This window comes from Gymnoscopelus braueri, assembly GCF_963280865.1.
Source record: "Gymnoscopelus braueri genome assembly, chromosome: 14".
Taxonomy (NCBI): domain Eukaryota; kingdom Metazoa; phylum Chordata; class Actinopteri; order Myctophiformes; family Myctophidae; genus Gymnoscopelus; species Gymnoscopelus braueri.
This window is the reverse complement of record NC_137619.1, coordinates 24,033,448-24,056,460: the sequence shown is the minus strand read 5'-3', so window position 1 is coordinate 24,056,460 and position 23,013 is coordinate 24,033,448. Positions and strand designations below refer to the sequence as shown.

The 23,013-nt window shown below is 39.0% G+C and overlaps 1 protein-coding gene across 1 annotated transcript in view; it reads right to left on the bottom strand.

Annotated features, from left to right (window-relative positions):
* Nucleotides 1-23,013, bottom strand: part of LOC308100568 (interferon-induced protein 44-like) — a gene marked incomplete at its 5' end in the record, with an annotated part of 62,257 nt that overhangs the window by 36,932 nt on the left and 2,312 nt on the right. The window lies entirely within an intron of this gene.

Here is a 23,013-nt window from a genome sequence, read left to right as displayed (position 1 = left end):
AATGATGTTGAGGTACTTTTACTTCACTGGAGTATTTCCCATTTTCAATACTTTTACTTCTACTCCATTACATCTCAGAGGCAAATATTATACTTTTACTCCACTACAATTATTTGAAAACTGTAGTCATTGTTTATGTGCCCAAAAGAACAGATCTGTAAGCTGTCGACACGCCATGACGCAGCGCGTTGATAGCTTGTATGTCTGTTATTTTGGGTAGGTAGGTTTAAAAAGTAATAATATTATAATACCTATTACTTGGAATCAAGTATATAAGCATTCAAGTATATATTATATTACATATTACTTTTTGAGTCCTTTACTTTGGCACTCAAAGTATATTTTTAATTGATGCTAAAACGTTTGTACGCACGCACGCACGCACGCACGCACGCACGCACGCACGCACGCACGCACGCACGCACGCACGCACGCACGCACGCACGCACGCACGCACACACACACACACACACACACACACACACACACACACACACACACACACACACACACACACACACACACACACACACACACACACACACACACATGGAGGGATGGAGAGAGAGAGAGAGAGGAAGGAGGGAGACAGACAGACAGAGAGACGGAGCAATAGATAGGCTACACAGAGACAGGGAAACAGATACTGAGAGAGAGAGACATACAGAGAGGATCGACACAAAGAGAGACATACTGAGGTAGGCAGACAGACAGACAGACAGACAGAGGGGGGTCCTGGGGGGTCCTTGACATGAACATGTTTGAGAACCACTGGTTGAAACAACATTGGGACACAAGCCCCAAATAAGCCAGAGTGATATATCATATCATAGCAGACCACAGTCACATTAGTTCTGGAGTCATTTTCAAAATACAATAAAATGTCTAGAATACATTCACAATGACAGCGTATGTATTTGTTTAATAAAATACCCAAACCAGGTCCGGCCCGAGCAATTATCATAACTTTAGGCCAGAGACCGACCCGATAGCCCAGAATAAAAGAGTGAAGAAAAATAATACACTGACAATAGGTGGCGCCAGTGGCTCAAATGATAGCAGAGTGAGAGAACAGACTTATAGTTCAAATGTTCAATTGTTCATACAAAACATGCAAAGTTACACACAATATAAAGTTACATCTGCGTCGCATCCTGGGCTTGTAGATCTGCTGTGTTCGGTGCACAACACCTCCATGCGATGAAGTACAAACCAGGCTTTTTGTCTGCCACGAGTCGGCCTCTGTCGTCTGTCTGGTTTATGGCTTGTTTAAGTAACCGATCTACAAGTTCACAACGCGTTAGATCGCAACGCATTGTGAGCTTCAGTGAGCTTGTTGATTGAATGGCTATTCGGTGAGCAACACCAACATGCAGTTAAGTGTAAAATAAGTATACAAATATGTTAAGTAATGTTATGTATAAATAAGGCTAAAGGTTAGCACTTTATAATAACTATACACTATAAAGCATTAGTTAAGCATAAGTAAATGCTTAATTCATCATGAACTCATCATTAGTAAAGCATTATTCATACATTACTAAGCATTAGTAAACACAGTTATAAATGTTGCAACTATACACTATTAAGTATTAGTTAAGCATTAGTAAAACACTTAATTTATCATTAATTCATCATTAGTAAAGCATTATTAATACATTACTAAGCATTAGTAAACACAGTTATAAACCTTTCAACTAAACACGATTTACAATTAGTTAAGCCTTAGTAAGTACTTAATTCATGAATTCATCATTTATATAGAAAGTAAGTAAAGCCTTAGTAAGTACTTAAATCATGAATTCATCATTTATATAGCATTAAATAATTAATAAGCGTTTGTAAACACAGTTATAAGCGTTTTATTGCCCGTTGTTAACCTAATCTTTAATGTTTTTAATGATTGTATTCTCATACTTTGTAAATGATAGATTCAACATTTATAAATAGGTATATCAATTTACAAACCAGTTATTTATGAGTTGTTAATGGTTCATAAGATCACTTAGAAAGTCTAAGTAAACACCATATACAAACCACTTGGTTGTATATTCATGTGGACATTTGTACATGGTTAGTGAGTGTGTTAATAAATGTCTTATAAACACTTATTCATACTCAATGAATGATTTATTAAGGTAGTTACTACTTGTTGGGCGTGAGCCCATCTAAAGTGAGGACTATCTATGCCTTATAAAGCATTTATAAATGAGATAGCGTGAGCCCATCTAAAGTGAGGATTATCTATGCCTTGTAAAGCATTTATAAATGAGATAGAAGCAGTGATATAGAAAATGCCAATATTTATTGCAACAATTGAGACAGAACATGGCCCTTGCAGTGTAAAAATAAAATTTACATTATTGTGCTGTATGAAAATAAACAAACAATATGCAATGCTATAAACATGTAAACATGGCTGATAAATTAAATAAACATTTTACTTCATGAAAATAAACAATAAACAATCTGCTATGCAATAAACATGTAAACATGGCTGATAAATTAAATAGACATTGTACTTTATGAAAATAAACGATAAACAATCTGCTATGCTATAAACATGTAAACATGGCTGATAAATTAAATAAACATTGCACTTTATGAAAAGAAACAATAAACAATCTGCTATGCTATAAACATGTAAACATGGCTGATAAATTAAATAAACATTGTACTTTATGAAAATAAACGATAAACAATCTGCTATGCTATAAACATGTAAACATGGCTGATAAATTAAATAAACATTGTACTTTATGAAAATAAACCATACAGAATCTGCTATGCTATAAACATGTAAACATGGCTGAAAAATGTATTAAACATTCTTGTACTGTATGAAAAAATAAAGCTGGTTTCTGCCTTCACTATGGGTATAGCCACCCTTGCAGAGCTAGGCAGACAGTTATCAGAAGGTAAAAGAAAAAAAAACTTGTTTTGGGTTTCTTCTTTAAATTATCTTCTTTGTTTTTTCTTATTTGTAGAACAGCAATGACATGAAATACACATAGAATTAGAGATGCACCGATTGCAAAATCCTTGGCCGATACCGATTACCGTTTTTTTAAAAGTCTGACCTGCCGATACCGGTTTTACCGATACCGATTTTCTATTTTCTAACTAGATTTTTTTCAGGCTAAGTACTTAATTTTATGTATTTGCCAATACAGAGTACCAATAAGATTAAACCAGGAAAAGAGCACTTATGCCATATCATAATAGTACAATATCCAAAATCACAGACAATCTCCAGTCTAATATCATGATATGGCTATAATATTGATGCCCTAGCTATGCAACGAAAGGCCTAAAGTCATTACAAAAACAAGAAGAATTTTAAAAGGAATACTACTGTAGCCTATATAATTTTTTTTAAATTTTTTTATTTGTACCATTGCTGTTATGGCTGTCACTGTTATAGAGCTGCATGATTTTGGCAAAACTTATTATGGGTCCATATTGAGATCAGTTATTGAAATTATTATTTATTAAAAATGGTAATCTTTTTTAACTAACAAAATCGTATCTTAATTGTTTTCTTATTTGAACTAAAAGCAAAAATACATAAATAAGGTTTTCCCATTCAGACACATACAGTAGCAGGACATGTCTGCATTTAATTGTTTTCAAGGTGAGAAATTTACCTTATGTCACTCTAGTCCAGGGGTCTTCAACAGGGGTTCCGGGACCCCTAGGGGGTCCTCAGAGTTACTACAGGGGGGGCCGCCAAATCTTTGTGATATATTTTTTACATTAACCACTAGCATCCCATTTAACTAAAGCCAAAAATAGCAGATCTACAAGCTCAGGGGCTTGTACAGTAGATCTGCTATTTTTGGCAAAGAGGTATATAGGTGTAGAGGGGAAAAAAGTTCAATTTCATACAATATAGAAGGGGGTCCCTGCTTCATCTCTCTCAGCTCACCTTATGTCACTGTTTTGGCTTGTTTTAACCTCCGACTAAAAATGTTACACTACTCTGTTGCTCAGTGGACTTTGTTAAACTTTCGGACGAGTCTTAACAAGCTTTAATAGGCTACAGCTGGATAGATGAGAAGACGTCTGTATAGGCACATGAATTAAACCAGCGGTGTGGATGGCTGCTATCATGATCACAACGTCTTTTAGAGTTGTTGTTGTTGTTGGAAGCTGTTTACAGCATTAAGGACTTTTCAGATGGCGCCTAGTAATTCATTTGGAATAAGAGGCAACCCTGCAGGTAGGAGGAATGAGCAGCTACTGTCTGTATGAGAGAAGTGCGCACACACGCATCGCATCGCACACACACACACACACACACACACACACACACACACACACACACACACACACACACACACACACACACACACACACACACACACACACACACACACACACACACACACACACACACACACACACACACACATACACACACACACACACACACACACACACACACACACACACACCACCCGTCCATGCCAAAGTTGTCTTTTCAACAGCATATGCAAAGAGAGTCAGGGGCCCATGGGTGATTTTTCTTTGCAACTGGCTACAATAAAAGGGATGTTTTTAGGCTATGTTTTTCTGTAGTCTACAACATCTTTTGCATGGACCGTATGAGAAGCCTGGTGACGCACTTACTGCCTTTAAATTCCCCGTGATTGACGAACCGACAGTCACTACATTGACTAGGCTATAACTGTGCGCAGCATTATGGAATATAATATATTCCATATTATATAGATATTGAATATATGTATCCTTATATTTCAAAGGTAATCAGCACCATCTGTGGGCTTCTCTTGCTAATGTTTACTGAGTCAACTCGCACGACTTTGATCATCATGCTATTGCTGCGCAGTGCCAATGAAGTTTCAATTTGACCGGAATTCGGAATTTATGACAGTGACCGGTCGAGCATCGATCCTAAAACCGGCTTTTTTAATCGGCGGCCGATTAATCGGTGCATCTCTACATAGAATGGATTTGTTAAAATGTGTACTGAATAGTGTTTTCCACAGTAAGTATTTTAACTTTTTAACAATGCTTTTAAAGAAATGAATTAACTTGCAAACATGACATAAGCAGCTAAAGATTCACACAGTTGCAGTGTTATGAAATTAACATGTACATAAACACATCCCTGATTTTGCTGGAAATAATAATATACAAATATCTCCCAATATGCACAAATAAATCACTTGAGTGAAAATAAAGACACAACATTGCTCCATATAATGGCATTAGCATTAGCTCAGAGCAGAATAGCCTATAAGCTAACATGACACACAGCAGCCTGCAGCCTAATGGTAAAGGCTAACAGGCTAGGCCATATGACTGGTACTGATTAGCAACAAACATGACGTTTTTATCACAGACAGAATACACAGTTGGGCTGTGAAATAGGTACTAGCAATCATGTTTCATCATTACTGAGACAATACATCACAAGGACAGTACTTACAGACACAGCTGCACATAGCTTTGCTGTATGCTAAACAGGAAGTGAATGCATACTGCAGGTGTTGCCAGATTTTGCAAAAAAAACAAGCGGCCAGGTCTTTGAAAACAAGCCCAAAAGAAGCAAGCAACTAGGCTCAGTTTGACCAGCTATCGGCCATTTGAAAATAGCAGATCAACAAGCACACAATGTGTCACATCATTACACGCTGTGAGCTTGTAGATCTGTTATTTTCAAAAAATATTGGGGAAAAAAGTAAAATATTAAAACAAAATTTTTTTTCCTTTCCATGAAAAAATGTGGGAAAAACATAGAAAGCAAGCCCAATTAAGCAAAAATGTGGGAAAAACATAGAAAGCAAGCCCAATTAAGCAACCACACTTTAAAAAAAAGCCCCAAATTGTTTATTACATTGTATTACATTGTCCACCTACCTGCCCACTGTGGGTGTGGCTAGGTAGGGGAGTAGGGAGTTGGGGAGCCCCATATCAATGAGTTTCCTGTTTACCAGTGTTGCCATGTCTGCTTATAATAAACAATTTTTTTTAAGTGTAGTTGCTTAATTGGGCTTACTTTCTAAGTTTTTTTTTTAAACCAGTGGTTCCCAAATTTTTTTCATGGAAAGGAATATTTTAAAAAATATTTTACTTTTTTCACAATATTTTTTTTAAAATAGCAGATCTACAAGCTCACAACGTGTCTTGATGTGACACATTGTGAGCTTGTTGATCTGCTATTTTCAAACTGCCGATGTAAAGTGGTAAAACTGAGCCTAGTCGCTTTCTCTTTTTTGGGCTTGTTTTCAAAGACCTGGCCGCTTGTTTCTTTTGGTGCAAAATCTGGCAACACCTGCAGTATGCATTCACTTCCTGTTTAGCATACAGCAAAGCTATGTGCAGCTGTGTCTGTAAGTACTGTCCTTGTGATGTATTGTCTCAGTAATGATGAAACATGATTGCTAGTACCTTTTTCACAGCCCAACTGTGTATTCTGTCTGTGGTAAAAACGTCATGTTTGTTGCTAATCAGTACCAGTCATATGGCCTAGCCTGTTAGCCTGTTAGCCTTTACCATTAGGCTGCAGGCTGCTGTGTGTCATGTTAGCTTATAGGCTAATGCTAATGCCATTATAGGCAGCAATGTTGTGTTATTATTTTCACTCAAGTGATTTATTTGTGCATATTGGGAGATATTTGCATATTATTATTTCCAGCACAATCAGGGATGTGTTTATGTACATGTTAATTTCATATCATTGCAACTGTGTGAATGTTTAGCTGCTTAATTCATGTTTGCAAGTTAATTCATTTCTTTAAAAGCATTGTTAAAAAGTTAACATATTTACTGTGGAAAACATTATTCAGTACACATTTTAACAAATCCATTCAATGTGTTGTCCATGTCATTGCTGTTCTACAAATAAGAAAAAACAAAGAAGATAATTTAAAGAAGAAACCCAAAACAAGACTTTGCCTCCAAACATATTTATTTTTGTTTACTTCCTGATGTTAACTGTCTGCCTAGCTCTGCAAGGGTGGCTATATGCATAGTGAAGGCAAAACACAGAATGTTTTTTTTCATACAGTACAAGAATGTTTATTAAATTTTTCAGCCATGTTTACATGTTCATAGTATAGCAGATTTTTTATTGTTTATTTTCATAAAGTTAGTACAATGTTTATTTAATTTATCAGCCATGTTTACATGTTTATAGCATAGCAGATTGTTCATCGTTTATTTTCATAAAGTACAATGTTTATTTAATTTATCAGCCATGTTTACATGTTTATAGCATAGCAGATTGTTTATTGTTTCTTTTCATAAAGTACAATGTTTATTTAATTTATCAGCCATGTTTACATGTTTATTGCATAGCAGATTGTTTATTGTTTATTTTCATGAAGTAAAATGTTTATTTAATTTATCAGCCATGTGTACATGTTTATAGCATTGCATATTTTTTGTTTATTTTCATACAGCACAAGAATGTTAATTTTATTTTTACACTGCAAGGGCCATGTTCTGTCTCAATTGTTGCAATAAATATTGGCATTTTCTATATCACTGCTTCCATCTCATTTATAAATGCTTTGTAAGGCATAGATAGTCCTCACTTTAGATGGGCTCACGCAAAATACTTAACTAACAAGTAGTAACTACCTTAAAGGGACACTTCGCCGATTTTGCTGCACATAGCGTCAAATTACGTTTTCCGCAGCTTCTCACCTTATGTCCGCACTACATGACTGCAGGTGACTACAGGTGTAGTTCAAATCCAAACCAACCCCCATAGCTCAAAGGACCGGCCCCGAAGGTGTCACCGTAACATTGTTCAACCTTCTTTCCCCACTCGACCACTCCCATTAGCTACCTCACATGTACTAACCTCGCATCACCAGTCTTTCCACCTCGGAGGAAACATGTACTATCATGGCGTCTGCAAACATATCAGAGTTATACTTTAGTACCCGGACCCACACGCAGCTATGCGGACAGTGAGGAGCAACAACCCGTCGGGGATGTTTCGTAGTGGAACTGACAGAATGTACACGGACCGTGGACGGTGGACGCTTGTCTCTCGAGTAAGTAAACATGCTGTAAAGTTGCCACTATCACTATAATCTCATGTTATATCCCTCGGGTAGACTAAATTAGCTTGTGGAGCCGTGGCGTGAACGGAACGTTTGTTATTGTTGACTTGTTGCCTGTAGCCACGGAACCCCATGTCTTTTTTTTTGGGAACATGACTGTCATGGCGGAACTTCAACCTGGTTTTGGCACTTTCTCCATTCACAACCCTTTCATCTACATAAACGTTCATATTTCAAATATAAAGTTCTTACCCCGTGGCCACAGATGTTACAATTGGAATCGGATGGGTCTAAGTACCCGTATCTTCCGTATTTTTCAATAAAAAAACATTTAAATCCGAATGGTGGCCATTTTCTCTTAGATGTATAATGTATCAGAGTGCAATATACATCCCAACCGATAGGGTCGCGTAATTGAAAGCATAAGGAGAAAATGGCCACCGATTGGATTAAAATGCTTTTTATTAAACAATACGGAAGATACTGGTACTTAGACCCACCTGATTCAAATTGTAACATCCGTGGCATGAGGTCAGCACTTTATATTTGAAATATGAACGTTTATGTAGATGTAAGGTCTGTACATGTAGAAAGTGCAAACACCAGGTTGAAGCTCCGCCATGACTGACATGTTTCAGAGCTACTCAGTACATGACGACGTCAGGTCCCGAAAATAGCAGATCTACAAACTCACAACGTGTCGCGGACTCGACACTTTGTGAGCTTGTAGGTATGCTATTTTTGGTGCGCATGCAACTAAGAATAAATTAGGTATCACGTCGGATGATATCCATGTAAACTAAATCTAATCTAATGTGTTCTTTCCAATGACAGGACAGAAAGTTGTCATCAGCCTGCAAAAATGAAGGAACTGCAGATGAAGACCTGGGACACTACAGCCATATTTTTTTTTTTCTAAATAAAACGGTTACATTTACACACTGCTTGCTCTACTCATTGGTATATTCTACATTGTGTAAGCATTTATAATGACAAAATGTATTTACACCCAATTCTATAAGGGTTCTTTTGAACTGTTTCATGATAGGAGATGGTCTTTCATTTGGCAGAATGGTACATAATTACATGACTGTAAGCATTACAGATATAATAGTGAAAAACTCTTGTACATTCTGTTAGTATTTACTTCTACATGTAATCATAGTTTTTCTGGGGACCCCAGCACATTGGATTCAACTTTACTAGTCTTAGATACAATAGGCTATAGTCAAATCTAATATTATCCATATACACCAATTGAAAGCATGAAACGGTCTCATTTGAAAAAAGAGAAAAAAAACGATTAGGCTGTGTATGACAAGAGTATTTGAACATTAGCATGTCATTCTAAAGTAATGCCCATGTTTTCTATAAGTTTAGTCCAAAGAATATAACTGGAAATGACAGTGAAACATTATGCTCTCAGAGATAAGGAGTCACACATGACATGAGTATGAAACGTTTTGTTTTATTATTATATTGTTGACTATGCTGCATATCCATGGATGTCCCGACTCCCAAGTAGAAGATGGACGTCACGTCACCAGCACCGGACTGTCTACATGGTGGGATGGAATGTAGGAAAAGAAATTGATGCACGTGCGTGCTCGCACACAGACACACACGTTTAGTGTTACTATGCTAATTTATACATGATATATTTAGTTTACTATAAGATACAATCAAATCAATACAGAACACAATACAACAGCAGCCAAGACTATAGTTTCACCTTGCTGGCGCAACAAAGGCACGGTGATGATGATACTGACATCCTGGTATATAGCAAACTTGCAATGGGTAGGCCTACTGGTCCAACTGTACTGGTTCAACAGAGGCAGATTTCACGTGGTCCAAGAAAGAACATGGCTTCGATGTCGTGTTTTGTGATCCAAAGGTAGACAAAAAAGTCGGAAAAGTTGGAATGTAACATTCATCATTCTAAAGCATTCAGTGTTGCCAGATCTTGTGAGAGAAATAAGCAACCAGGTATATGAAAACAAGCCCAAAAGAAAATACCTGTGCCAAGAGCACTTGAAACCTAGACATGGGTTATTTGAAAATTGCCGATCTACAAGCTCACAACGCGTAACGATGTGACGCAGTGTGAGCTTGTATAGATCTGCTATTTTCCAAAAAATCTTGAGGGGAAAAAAGTGCAAAATGTGGAATATTTTTTTAACATTTTAACAACACATTTTTGGTAGGGTCTCCCTGGCAAATATGTTGGCGCGCAGTGCACAGATGAGGGTCCGTGGAAAAGTACATGAACATGTTTGAGAACCACTGGTTTAAACAACAATCAAAACATTTGGAAACGAGCCCAAATATCAACTACATTTTAGAAACCAGCCGCTTATAATAAGCAGACATGGCAACACTGGCCAATGTGCTGTATGTGTTTGTTGATGTTGTTGTAGTGAGAACTGGGAGGGGAAAGTTACAATGTAGACCACGCCCCCACGCAGCCTCCTCCCCTCAAGGAAGGGCAGTTCCAAAGCATTGTGGTCATTGTAGTAATGCAGCCAAACCCCAGTCATCCAGTCAAAGTCAAGACTTCTATATTTTTCTGGCCATAGGGTGCAAATTTGAAATTTTGCTACTGTTATCTACTATATTATAATAGATAATTAATATATATATTATTAACATTGAGTGACTGCAAGTTCTTCCAGGGGTGAAATGCTCCTTTAAAGGAGAATTTTGGACTAAAGTTTTATTACCTTTTCTATGATGTTATGATATCTTAGGATGAATGGTACAGTAGAAAAATTTCATAACTCCACCCCTGGTCCGCTACAGCTTAAAATGTGCGCGGATAGGCCTTAGGTTAGATCACATATTTTAATAGCTTTTTTATTTATTTTTCCTGAGAGATCTGACGTTCATAGTGACAGAACACTGTCAAAAAAAACAAAAAAACAAATCTCGCTAGACGAGATTGAAATCTCGAGATTTCAATCTCATCTAGCAAGACTTAGGGTTTTTTTTTTTAATTTTTTTTTTTGTTGCATAGTGTTCTGTCACTATGAACATCAGATCTCACAAAAAAAAAGCTGTACCATTCATCCTAAGATATCATAACATCATAGAAAAGGTAATAAAACTTTAGTCCAAAATTCTCCTTTAATAAATCATTCATTTTGTATGAATAAGTGTTTATAAGACATTTATTAACACACTCACTAACCATGTACAAATGTCCGCATAAATATACATCCAAGGGGTTTGTATATGTTGTTTACTTAGACTTTCTAAATAATCGTACGGTATGAACCATTAACAACTCATAAATAACTGGTTTGTAAATTGATAGAATACCTATTTATAAATGATGAATCTATCATTTACAAAGTGTGAGAATACAATCATTAAGCACATTAAAGATTAGGTTATCAATGGGCAATAAAACGCTTATAACTGTGTTTACAAATGCTTATTAATGTATTATTTAATGCTTTATAAATGATGTAGTACTTAACTACAGTACTTAACTGCTATATAAATGATGAATTCATGATGAAGTAAGTACTTATTAATGCTTAACTAATTGTAAATTGTGTGTAGTTGAAAGGGTTATAACTGTGTTTACTAATGCTTAGTAATGTATGAATAATGCTATACGAATGATGAATTAATGATGAATTAAGTGTTTTACTAATGCTTAACTACTTAATAGTGTATAGTTTTAACATTTATAACTGTGTTTACTAATGCTTAGTAATGTATGAATAATGCTTTACTAATGATGAGTTCATGATGAATTAAGCATTTACTAATGCTTAACTAATGCTTTATAGTGTATAGTTATTATAAAGTGCTACCGGATAAGGTAATGTTAAGTTATGTATAAAGTATAAATACCCTCCATTAAAAAGCCAATCATTAGCAGCAGCAATGTTTCCTCTAATTACTTTTACCCCTTGAGCAGATTTCAGCAAAGAAGAGTCTTCACGCTTCTGTGTTGGATGTTTCATCTTCAAATGCTTGTGCATTGTTATTAATGTAGTAGGGCATCTTGCCAACTTTACTCACAAGTGCCCTCTCGTTTGAAAGTTTCTGTGACGTATTCTAACTCGTAATACAACTTGTGTGTGACACAACTTTATCTAATATAACCGGACCGCGGTCTCGGTCTGACTGCTGTGCCAACAAAGAGTTACAATATTGCAACAACACCGCAGCAGCAAAAACAACTCTCTTCTTCCGGTCTTACCTTCACAATAAAGTGTCTCCCTTTTACCTCCCAATGCGGCACATTTTACACTGGTTATTATTAACAGGAAATAGGTGTAATTTAACAGCGTGTGTGTATTTGTGGGGGGGAGAGAGAGAGAGTGAGAGAGCGAGAGAGAGCGAGAGAGAGAGAGAGAGAGAGAGAGAGAGAGAGAGAGAGAGAGAGAGAGAGAGAGAGAGAGAGAGAGAGAGAGAGAGGTCACAATAGGAACAGAGAGAGACCCTTTATGTCTGTATGGGGTTTGGAGAGAGAGCTTGCAGTTGAAATGTGCCTGAAATTGTGGTGATAATTAATGAACTGCCGTGTCATTGTCAAGATGTCCGGAGATATTTATATTTTCCGGTCTTCCGGCAATTACCGGAATAACGCAACCTCTGGTGTACTGTGGGGCATAACCTAGAAGTTGAAGGATAAAATAAGTCTGATAATGATGTACCGTCGTGTTCACATCATGTATACTTGTCTTTACTTTACTTAACCATTTTTCAAATATTTTATTTTTTAACATTTTGGACAAAATAGCCAATTTGACATCGAGGTGCCCAGATGTCCCTATAGTGCCCACCTATATCTGTATCCTGTAGAATAGCTGAATAGGATGGGGTAGGACTACGCTACTGTATTTTCCTTCCATTTTAGCCTACGTGGAGAGGCAAATATTTTCTGATATGGTACTCAGTGTAAAAAGGTTGAGGAACCACTTATTGATTTCAAGAGTTGGGTCGACTACTTGCATGATTCGTCACATCACAGTTTGGAAACCAATCCTGGGCCAGTTTTAAGACATGTGTTTGGTGGGGATCTTTTAAGTTTAGCCTTGGGGTACAATTGGCTTTGCAAAAAAACATCCGGTAAAAATACTTTTTACTTTTACTCATAAAGTACATTTCAGAGCCTGTACTTTTGTACTTTTACTTGAGTAATTATTTGAACGACTTCAACTTTTACCAAAGTATTTTTTTACGCAAGTAATTGTACTTCTACTCGAGTACAGAATGTCTGTACTTTTCCCATCTCTGCTCATTACACAGAGAACTGTCTGTAAGTCCTATGTCATACACAAACATTACTACACACTACTGTATGTATGTCTATAATATAGACTACAGTATATCTTGTCAAAGTGGCTTATTGTTGGTGCAAAGCCGAACAACGAGGGTGTCCATCACCCTTGCAATGCACTAGACCCCTGGGAGCTGGACTGTGGAGGTGGAGCACCACCTACAGTATCATCAGCTTCCAGTACTTGCCTTGAAACAGTGCCTGGGATTGAACCCAGAACCTTGTGATTCAAAGGCGAACGCTCTACTGACTTAACTACCCGGGCACACAACTGCACAGCTATACAGATAGATACATTGATAGATGGATATATGGATCATCACTCAGTGGCAGGACTCAAGCTGATAACGAGAGAGAGAGAGAGAGAGAGAGAGAGACAGACATAGTAAACTCATGTATGTGGTTCAACTGAAGCAGCATGACTAAAATATTCCTAGTTCACAGACTGGAACTCATACAGGCTGCTGGAATGCAGGATTAATATTTTGTTATTGAATGAATGTTAACTAGACAATGTGCTCCTCGGACAGGTCTCCGCCAGTACTGTTCCTGATTAATCCTGTCTTACCTATTTATATTACATATTGTCACGTGTCACTTGACCAATGTTAGCTTGGCTGATGGAAGCTCACTTCAAAAAATAAAAATGATTTTGAAGCACATTTGCTATTTATAGGTTTCTATGTCATCATGCGTCTCGCTAGCCAATCAAAAGCATTGGTGACAACATATTGTCACGTGTCACGTGAAGCTTGACCAATGTTAGCTTGGCTGAGACGGGGACACACACGGAAGGACAAGAACGAAAACATACTCTCCACCTCTGGCGGAGACAATAAGCATGGTAACAACATGGTAAGCAACAAAGCTACATTATAATTCTCCCTCCTGTCAGAGGAGTCATTCATTCACACAGATAGTGTGTCTTTATCACAATATACCCAAATATGGATTACTGATGTCATAGTACTGACAAAAGTCAGATCATAGATTTAGCTAAAATAGCCATTCAGGTTGAGTAACGTCATTAGCTATTCCATATAAGGATGTCATCACGCAATGATATCTCAACATCATTATTACGTCAGATGTCATTATCCTTTTAAATGTTGTTATTGTATTTTCCATCACAACATCATTCAGCGACTTCTGGGAACAGCTTGCCCTGCCTTCTAACAACCTCTTCTGTAAATTAGTTGCAGTAATTCACAGTGGTGCTGGTGTGTGAAATGTTTCATTGGACGATACATCTGAAAGGAGAACATAGGCTTTCCTACCCAGCTGCTGTGGTAGTCGGACACAAGCTGTACTCTTTTGGAGGATACAGTAACAAGAACAACAGTGATCAGATCGATGTCCACATCTTCAACACAGTGTCTCTACGCTGGAGGAAGTTGCCCCCATGGACAAATGGAAGAGGCGATATATCGCGATACGTTTTCGTGACGATATGTATCGTTTTGGGGAAAAAAATATCGTTTTGATTTATTTATTTTTACGGGTGCTGGAGCACATTTACGGCATATACTGTATGTTTGTAGGCCTTTACACAAGGTAAAGCGTCCAGTGCCTTAGCTTTGGTAGGGCTTGTGATCTGTGTGTGTGTGTGTGTATGTGTGTGTATATGTGTGTGTATGTGTGTGTGTGTGTGTGTGTGTGTGTGTGTGTGTGTGTGTGTGTGTGTGTGTGTGTGTGTGTGTGTGTGTGTGTGTGTGTGTGTGTGTGTGTGTGTGTGTGTGTGTGGGTGGGTGCCCATGCTTGCATACGTGTATACATGTCTCCTTATTGTCTCTCTCACCATTTTCGGGTCAGGTGTCACACTATTGCCTATTTGGATTCAAAACGGCTATTGTAGCTGAAAAACTACAAGTTTGCATGTCTGAATAATGCAAAAACAGAATTATTTGTTTGCATTTGCTTTTTCTCTCCCCCATATATTTTCATAATAAAAAAGTGCGTATCGTATCGAAGTTGTGAGCCCAATATCGTATCGTATCGTTTTGTGAAATTAGTGTATTGGCACACCCCTAATTCACCACATTAAGAGCAATCTAGGAACCCATTCGGTAAAAAAGGAATAAGAGATTTATTTTTTAACCCTGCCTTCAGAGATTCATTTTTTTCCCCCACGATTTTGTAACCCTTTTTTCACCCGGTGCCAATTTTCTAAGTGATCCTTGGCGCTACACTCCTCCCACCAGCCAAGGGAGCCCAGGGCCGAGCTAATGCCTCCTTCAATGCATGAAGGAGATTTACATTTAAGAGCGAGAGAGTGAGAGAGAGCGATAGAGAGAGAGAGGCCTGGGCACGGTGGCGCAGTCGGTAGCGCTGTCGCCTCACAGCTAGAAGGTCCTGGGTTCAATTCCCTCCGGGGATGCTGTGGGCGTTCCTCATGAGGAGACACGTATTGACGTTTCATGACTGTCGATCAAACGGTTCTTGAGCTATGCCTGTTCAAAGTTTACATTTTTTGATTGCTATAGCACCACCCTTTGGGGAATGGTTGTGAGTTTTGTTATAGCCCTCTACCATATTTTTGAGTTTCGTAAAAATGACTGCATGGTTAAGCCAGAACTGCAAAAAGTGGTGGAAGAATAAGACTGACAAAAACAATAGGGGACCACTGCACTACGTGCTTGCCTGCTTGGCCCCCCAATAATGTCCCCTTTAGTTGTTGATCAAGAGCCAGCCCACATACACGGCTAAAGTACCCTGTCACAACTCACTACCTTCAATATTATAACAGAAACAACACAGACTATAGAATCACGTGACAGACTGACGTGAATCACGTCAGTCTTCATTCAAGTGCCAGAAACAGTCACTTAACATGATACATTGCCACCCAGTCACTGGGGCTTAATATGACAACAATTGAGCAACAGCTTGAATTACATTAGCACACTGCACACACAATATGACGATAGGGCAATAGGGCAACAGCCAGAGAGAGAGAGAGAGAGAGAGAGAGAGAGAGAGAGAGAGAGAGAGAGAGAGAGAGAGAGAGAGAGAGAGAGAGAGAGAGAGAGAGAAGATTCTCATCAGCATTCAATTCCAGAGCCACAAACAGTCACTGAACATGTTTCATTGCCACCCAGTCATTGTTGAGTCTCAAAATGACAGCAATAGTACAACAGCTTATCAGCAGCAGCAAAGAAGAAGGAAAAACAAGGTTTCTACCTTGAGCAGTCTTCTACTTGACTTCATCAGTTGAGTAAGTGATGCCTGGGTCAAACTTTGGAACTAATCATAGAGAGATCGAGCCACTCTCTCTCTAGTTCATGGACGAGCCCTCCAGCGGAGTCTCCAGTCATCTCCACTTTCCTACTTTCCTCCCCTGCCGGGACCTCCCAGTGTCAATGGCAGTGACCGACCAGCCTCATTTTCCTGGCTGCCATCTTCCCACTCAACCTTGGTAGCCACCCATCCCATACGGATGCTTGTGTCACATGTTCATCCTGGTTGATGTTTAGTACTACACATAGCATTCTGGTGTAGCACAGTCGCCAGAGATTTCTGTAGGGCAGGGGTGGTGGGGGATCGAGGTTGGACACACACACACACACACACACACACACACACACACACACACACACACACACACACACACACACACACACACACACACACACACACACACACACACACACAATACTTTCATGAGCTTTATACTGTACTACAGGCCTTTTCAATTCAACATACCAGTATACACAAACACATTATTCACTTAACCTCATACAAAAATGCTTTATCCTGAATAGTTTTTGTTTTACCAAGTAAAATATTAAAAGTGAAATTACACATAATCAAGCTCTTGCATATGTTTATGTTAATCCTAAACAACTAACTAGGTAGCTAACTGATTGATTGATTGATTGGTGTACTTTATTTAGTAAGACATGAGAACATCAGTACATGAAAGTACAAATTCACAATACAAGGTCTACTAAACTGGAAGAGTCATTAAGCACTGAGCTTGTTTAAGATGAGATCCCCATGCACACAAATCATGATGACATATAAGAGACAGACAGATATACACACTACTATACAGAATGTCAAACAATCAGCCTACTGGTATAAAGAGTGAAAAAAATGTACAAGAGAAGAAAAATAAATAGGGGAGGGGGGGGGTAGGGCGGTGGGTTAAGACTTAGACAGGGGCCATTTTCGAATTGCGGCCTCCTGAAGGTGTATCTTTAGGGCAGTTTTGAAAGTGAGTAGGGTTTTACACTCCTTTACTCCTTTTGGTAGGGCATTCCAAATTTTTGATGAATAGCATGAGAACGAGTTCATTCCCTTTGTTGAGCCAAATCTGGGTTCAACATTATTTGTGGAGCTGCCTCTGGTGTTATGATCGTGGACTTCATTAACATTTTGGAAGTATTTAGACAAATACAGGGGGATCCCAATGTTGTGGTGTATCTTGAAGACCAGGCCCATAGCAAGAATGGGTTTTGTGATTGAGGCCAAGAAGTAGCCTTACTAGCCTCACCTGCATCCAATCAGTTGGAAATAAAATGACCAAGGCTGTTTGTCAGGAAGATTAATTAACTTCTCTCTGAACTGTCACACATGTATTTTAGCTGTGTTCACTCCCTGCAATACTGACAACTCTACACTCAACTTCCATGGTGGAATTACAAATTGCAAAATGTCTCCCCCTAGCTTCAGATTGGAGTCATTTGGAATAATATTTTTTTGATAATAAATCAGTAAATCTTTCACTCAATAGGGGCAATGCTATTGCAAGTTGATGTCATTTGTCCATGTGTGGTCTAGCCCTTGGAATGTATGGAATGCATGTGAAAATAAAAACCAATGTAATACTTCCTAAGGTTAATATGAGCATCAAGTCAATATTTTAAATATGTTTTATTAGCACATGCATTCCAATCATTCCATAGGGCTGGACCAAACAGAGACAAATGACATTAACAAGCCGGACATTGCCCCTCTTGAGTAAAAGAATACTTTAAAAATATATTTTAGTTACTGTACCGTATAGAGGTCAACTATAATGTATTAAGGCATATTTCGCTTATTAGCCAGGGATCATTTTAACTGTTTTATTTATTAGTCCATGTTTGCACTGTTGTTCTATTTTTGTTAATTCTGTGTTGAGTGTTTTTATGTAGCGGACCAACAAGCTTTGGCTTTTTTGTGTTCATCCACGTATTGCTGTATTTTAAATGCCAATACAATGTTTCTATTCTATTTCTATTCTATTCTACAATATGTACCTAGTCATTATAAACAGCGGCTTGACCTCCATTATTGACCTGTAACAACAAAATGGCGGCACTACACAGCTAGCTATAATTTAGGCCTAAAAGTAATATTTACGTTTTTCTCAAACTTCTTACAGTGGTAGAAGGGCACCCCCGACGTCCACTGTCGAAATATGAAGCCAACTAACTGTCGCTGTGGTGATAAAATGCTTAAGCCTAATTGGAATACTACAATCTATCTCTGTTGTGTAGATGAAGTACAAAAATTAGCAAACTTTTGTCTTGATAACTGAATTTCTGGTTTGAAATCTGCCAGTATAAGCTATGGAAGTCCATAATAAAAAAATACTTTAATAGCACATACATGAATAATCAAATCACCATCCAACAGCAGATCACCATCACCCAGTGGCCCCAGAAGTGTGTGCTGCTCCTACTCAAGGTAGTAGTTTTTGAGGTCTTGCTAGGGACCAAGGTGTTGGATGGGCAAGTTTCATAGCAATCCGACAATTAGATATTGAGATATACCGTATGTAGAGCTAGTCCCTGGGTGCAGCTCAGTGGCTGCCCACTGCTCCTAATATTTAGGATGGGATAAATGTAGTTGATTAATTTCTCCACAGGGATCAACAAAGTATATGACTTAACACTTATTTTTCATTAAGTGGTTTTATTTTGTTGTTATTGGGTTAGTATAACTGTATAACTGTATAACCATTAATTTTGCTGCCATAATGGCTCAACTACTTTGGTACAGTGAATAAATAAAGTGAATAAAGTGGCACAAATTTGTATCCAGTGAGACTTCTTGAAAGGGTCATGTGATAAAGAATAAAAATGCTCCATCATCCTTCATATAGTCATGGGCTATCATCCCTTGCTGGTGGGAGCGTGCAAGTGCTCTCTACTATCATTCATTCAGATGTATCACTAATCTTGCTAAAATCTTCTGGGCCAAAAAAACATTTAATGTGTCTGGCTCAGAAGAAAAAGAACAACACATTTCTACCTCTGCCATTCCCTTCCTTTTGTCTTTGTTTAATTATTTCATCTTTCCATAACTCCCCTCTCCTCTTTCTTTTCCCACTGGTCCTCCCTCCATCTGTGCTTTCCCATTTCTATCCCTTAGAATTTTACCCCATCCTTTCCGCAACAAGTATTTTCCCCTCACATTTCTTCTCCATTCCTCTCAACATCCTGCCTTCCATCCTCCAAACAATACCTTCAATTCCTCCTGCTTGTTGTCCACCTCTTTCTCCATACCTCCCCTTCACCACTTCTCCATCCTTTCTTCCCTCCCTTTCCCCTTCTTTCCGTCCCCTCTCCCTCCATCCTTTACTACATTCCTTACACCTCTTCTCCACATTTCCCCACCTCCTACCCTCCCTGTCTCTCATTTATTCCCTCCTGCCTCCCTTCCCCTCCCTGCATGCCTTCTTGTTCTCCCTCACAAATCCTCCCTTCTACTTTTCTTCCTCCCGTCTCTCTCTGTCCCTCCCTGTCTTCCTGCACCCCGTCTCTCTCTCCTTTCTCGTCCTGTCTCTCTCACTCTCCTCTCTCCCTTTCTTCTGTTTCTCTCTCTCTCCTCCCTCCCTCCCTCCCTCCCTCTGATTGTCAGTGGAGGGGGTTTCTATACATGGAGACTAATTTATGAAACCAATCTACTGTTCATTTGTCAGGCATCACTCTTCATCTGTGCAGCTGTAGGACAGGAGCCCGCCGCCCTCTGGGGGTCTGACATATGTTGTTTGGTTATTTTCACTGCAATTAAGGGCGCGTGTCTGCGTAATAAGAAACGCTGGAAACGCTGGGCGCAACAGCAATATGGCCACACCTCAGCGGCGAGGGAAGGAGGGACATGGGGATGAGGGGAACGTCTTTGTGTACATGCACAGTGGGGAGATCAAAGAATGAGGAGGAAGCTTTGTAAAGGAAAAGCTATATTCCTCTGACTGGTGTTTGCTTGTCAGTGCGATGTCGGCTTGCTGTGCAACGTAATTTAGTTTCAATAAGGAGACATGTATGCAAGCAAGCATGGGCAACCACACACACACACACACACACAGACACACACACACACACACACACACACGACACGCACTCGCACACGCACACGCACACACGCACATGCACACGCTCACGCACACGCACACATACACATACTGTACACATACACACACACACACACACACACACACACACACACACACACACACACACACACAGATCACAAGCCCTACCAAAGCTAAGGCACTGGACGCTTTACCTTGTGTAAAGGCCTACAAACATATATGCTGTAAATGTGCTCCAGCATGACTACCACAAATCTGGCAATTAGTCACTCACACACACACACACACACACACACACACACACACACACACACACACACACACACACACACACGGCACCATTGCCTTATTAGTCTCTCCAGATTGGCCACTCTGAGGCCCAGATGCCTGTGACCTCGCCGCGCCCCCTAAACGCAACGTTATTGTGATTAAAGCATGATTGGCAGAGCTGCTTATTAATTCTAATCTTGGGCACATATGTGTGGTGGTGGTGGTGGGCAGAGGGCAGGTAGCGCTATGCCAGGCAGATGCCACACAGAGGCTAATTCACTCTGACATGCCAGCGGAGCACACTCACTCACACACGACATGCAACGTTTTACACACGTGCATAACAGGTCACACACACACGCACGCACGCACACACACACACACACACACACACACACACACACACACACACACACACACACACACACACACACACACACACACACACACACACACACACACACACACACACACACACACACACACACGCGCACACACATAAACTTCACTGGCGCACCATACCTGCCATAATAGTATATGCATACTTTCTGTAATGTACAGGAGAGGAGAGAGGAGAGGTTATCCCTTAAGGTGGCACACATACACTCCACCAGAGATACTGTCAAACCACTCAAACACACACACACAGAAATTACATTTCCCAGAAACCATTAAAGAACTCCGTTCCTCCAAGTGCACCATTTAAAAGGAGAGCAAAGTGACTGAGTGTTTGGAAAATCACACTCATCTCCAGACTCGTACAAAGGACTTACATTTACCTCTCAAGAGGCAAAATTTAAAATGATGGCAGCTATATATATAAATATATCCTCCAAGGTAAAGTGCCTTAAGTGTATGATAAATAAGGCCCTTGCTTAAAGAAGTCCTCTTCAAGGACATTTGTAGATGTGTAATGCTGAAATAAGGGCACTGGTGTTAGAATAAACTGAGTGATATGGGTGATGTGGACATATTATAGAGTCATAAGGAGGTGGTTGAATTAGTTTTTTTCTATGTATCTATCTATCTATCTATCTATCTATCTATCTATCTCTCTATCTCTCTATCTCTCTATCTCTCTATCTATCTATATCTATCTATCTATCTATCTATCTATCTATCTATCTATCTGAGTTGAATTACATTGATTCTCATTCTGAAGCTTTTAAATTTCAAGTTCAAAGTTATATTTTTTATCTCAATCTACACGCCTCTGTGTTGATTTAACTCTGAGGGTGTACCAATGGAACCAAATAAACCCTTATGGGTCCATTTTGTACCATTTGTACACTCATTGAAGGTGATTGGTTTTGATAACACATCTGTAAACTGGATGAAATCCTACCTTGAGGAAAGAGAACTAGGGGTTGATGTCAATGGAGCCATTTCCTCATCCCACCCAGTGAACTGTGGGGTTCCCCAAGGAAGCATACTAAGGTTACTGTTCCTTCTATAGATTAATGACATGAAAGCAGCCCGTAATCAATCCATCCATCCATCCATCCATCCATCCATCCATCCATCCATCCATCCATCCATCCATCCATCCATCCATCCATCCATCCATCCATCCATCCATCTATCTATCTACAGTATCTACAATATCTGTCTGTCTACTGCTGTGAGTGTGCGCGTGCATGCGTGCATGTGTGTGTGTGTGTGATCAGCTCTATATAGCCAATATACATGCTGCTCTGAGGAAAAAGAAGTCACATGTACAGTAGCTGATGGGGGTCCTTGAAGTGGTTTAAGAACCACCAGGTTAAGCAATAAGTACTAATAATAATGTTATTCGGTGAGGGAAGGAGAGGATGTATACTTCTCATTGTCCTCTAGAGGGCATCATAATATCAAGAGTGCAGGAGCAGGACACTCGATAATACACCTGCATAAATATACAGTAGTTTAGATTTGTATGCCTTGTTGTAAAACACTTTGTTATTACATTACTATTATCAATGCTACATTATCAGTGCAGTACATTTGATAACTCGCAAGAACACTAACCTTGTAGATCTGCTATTTTCACTTACTTACTTTTGAAAACATTTTAAACTGAAAGTAGTATAAAACATTTTATACTGAAAGCACACACTCTG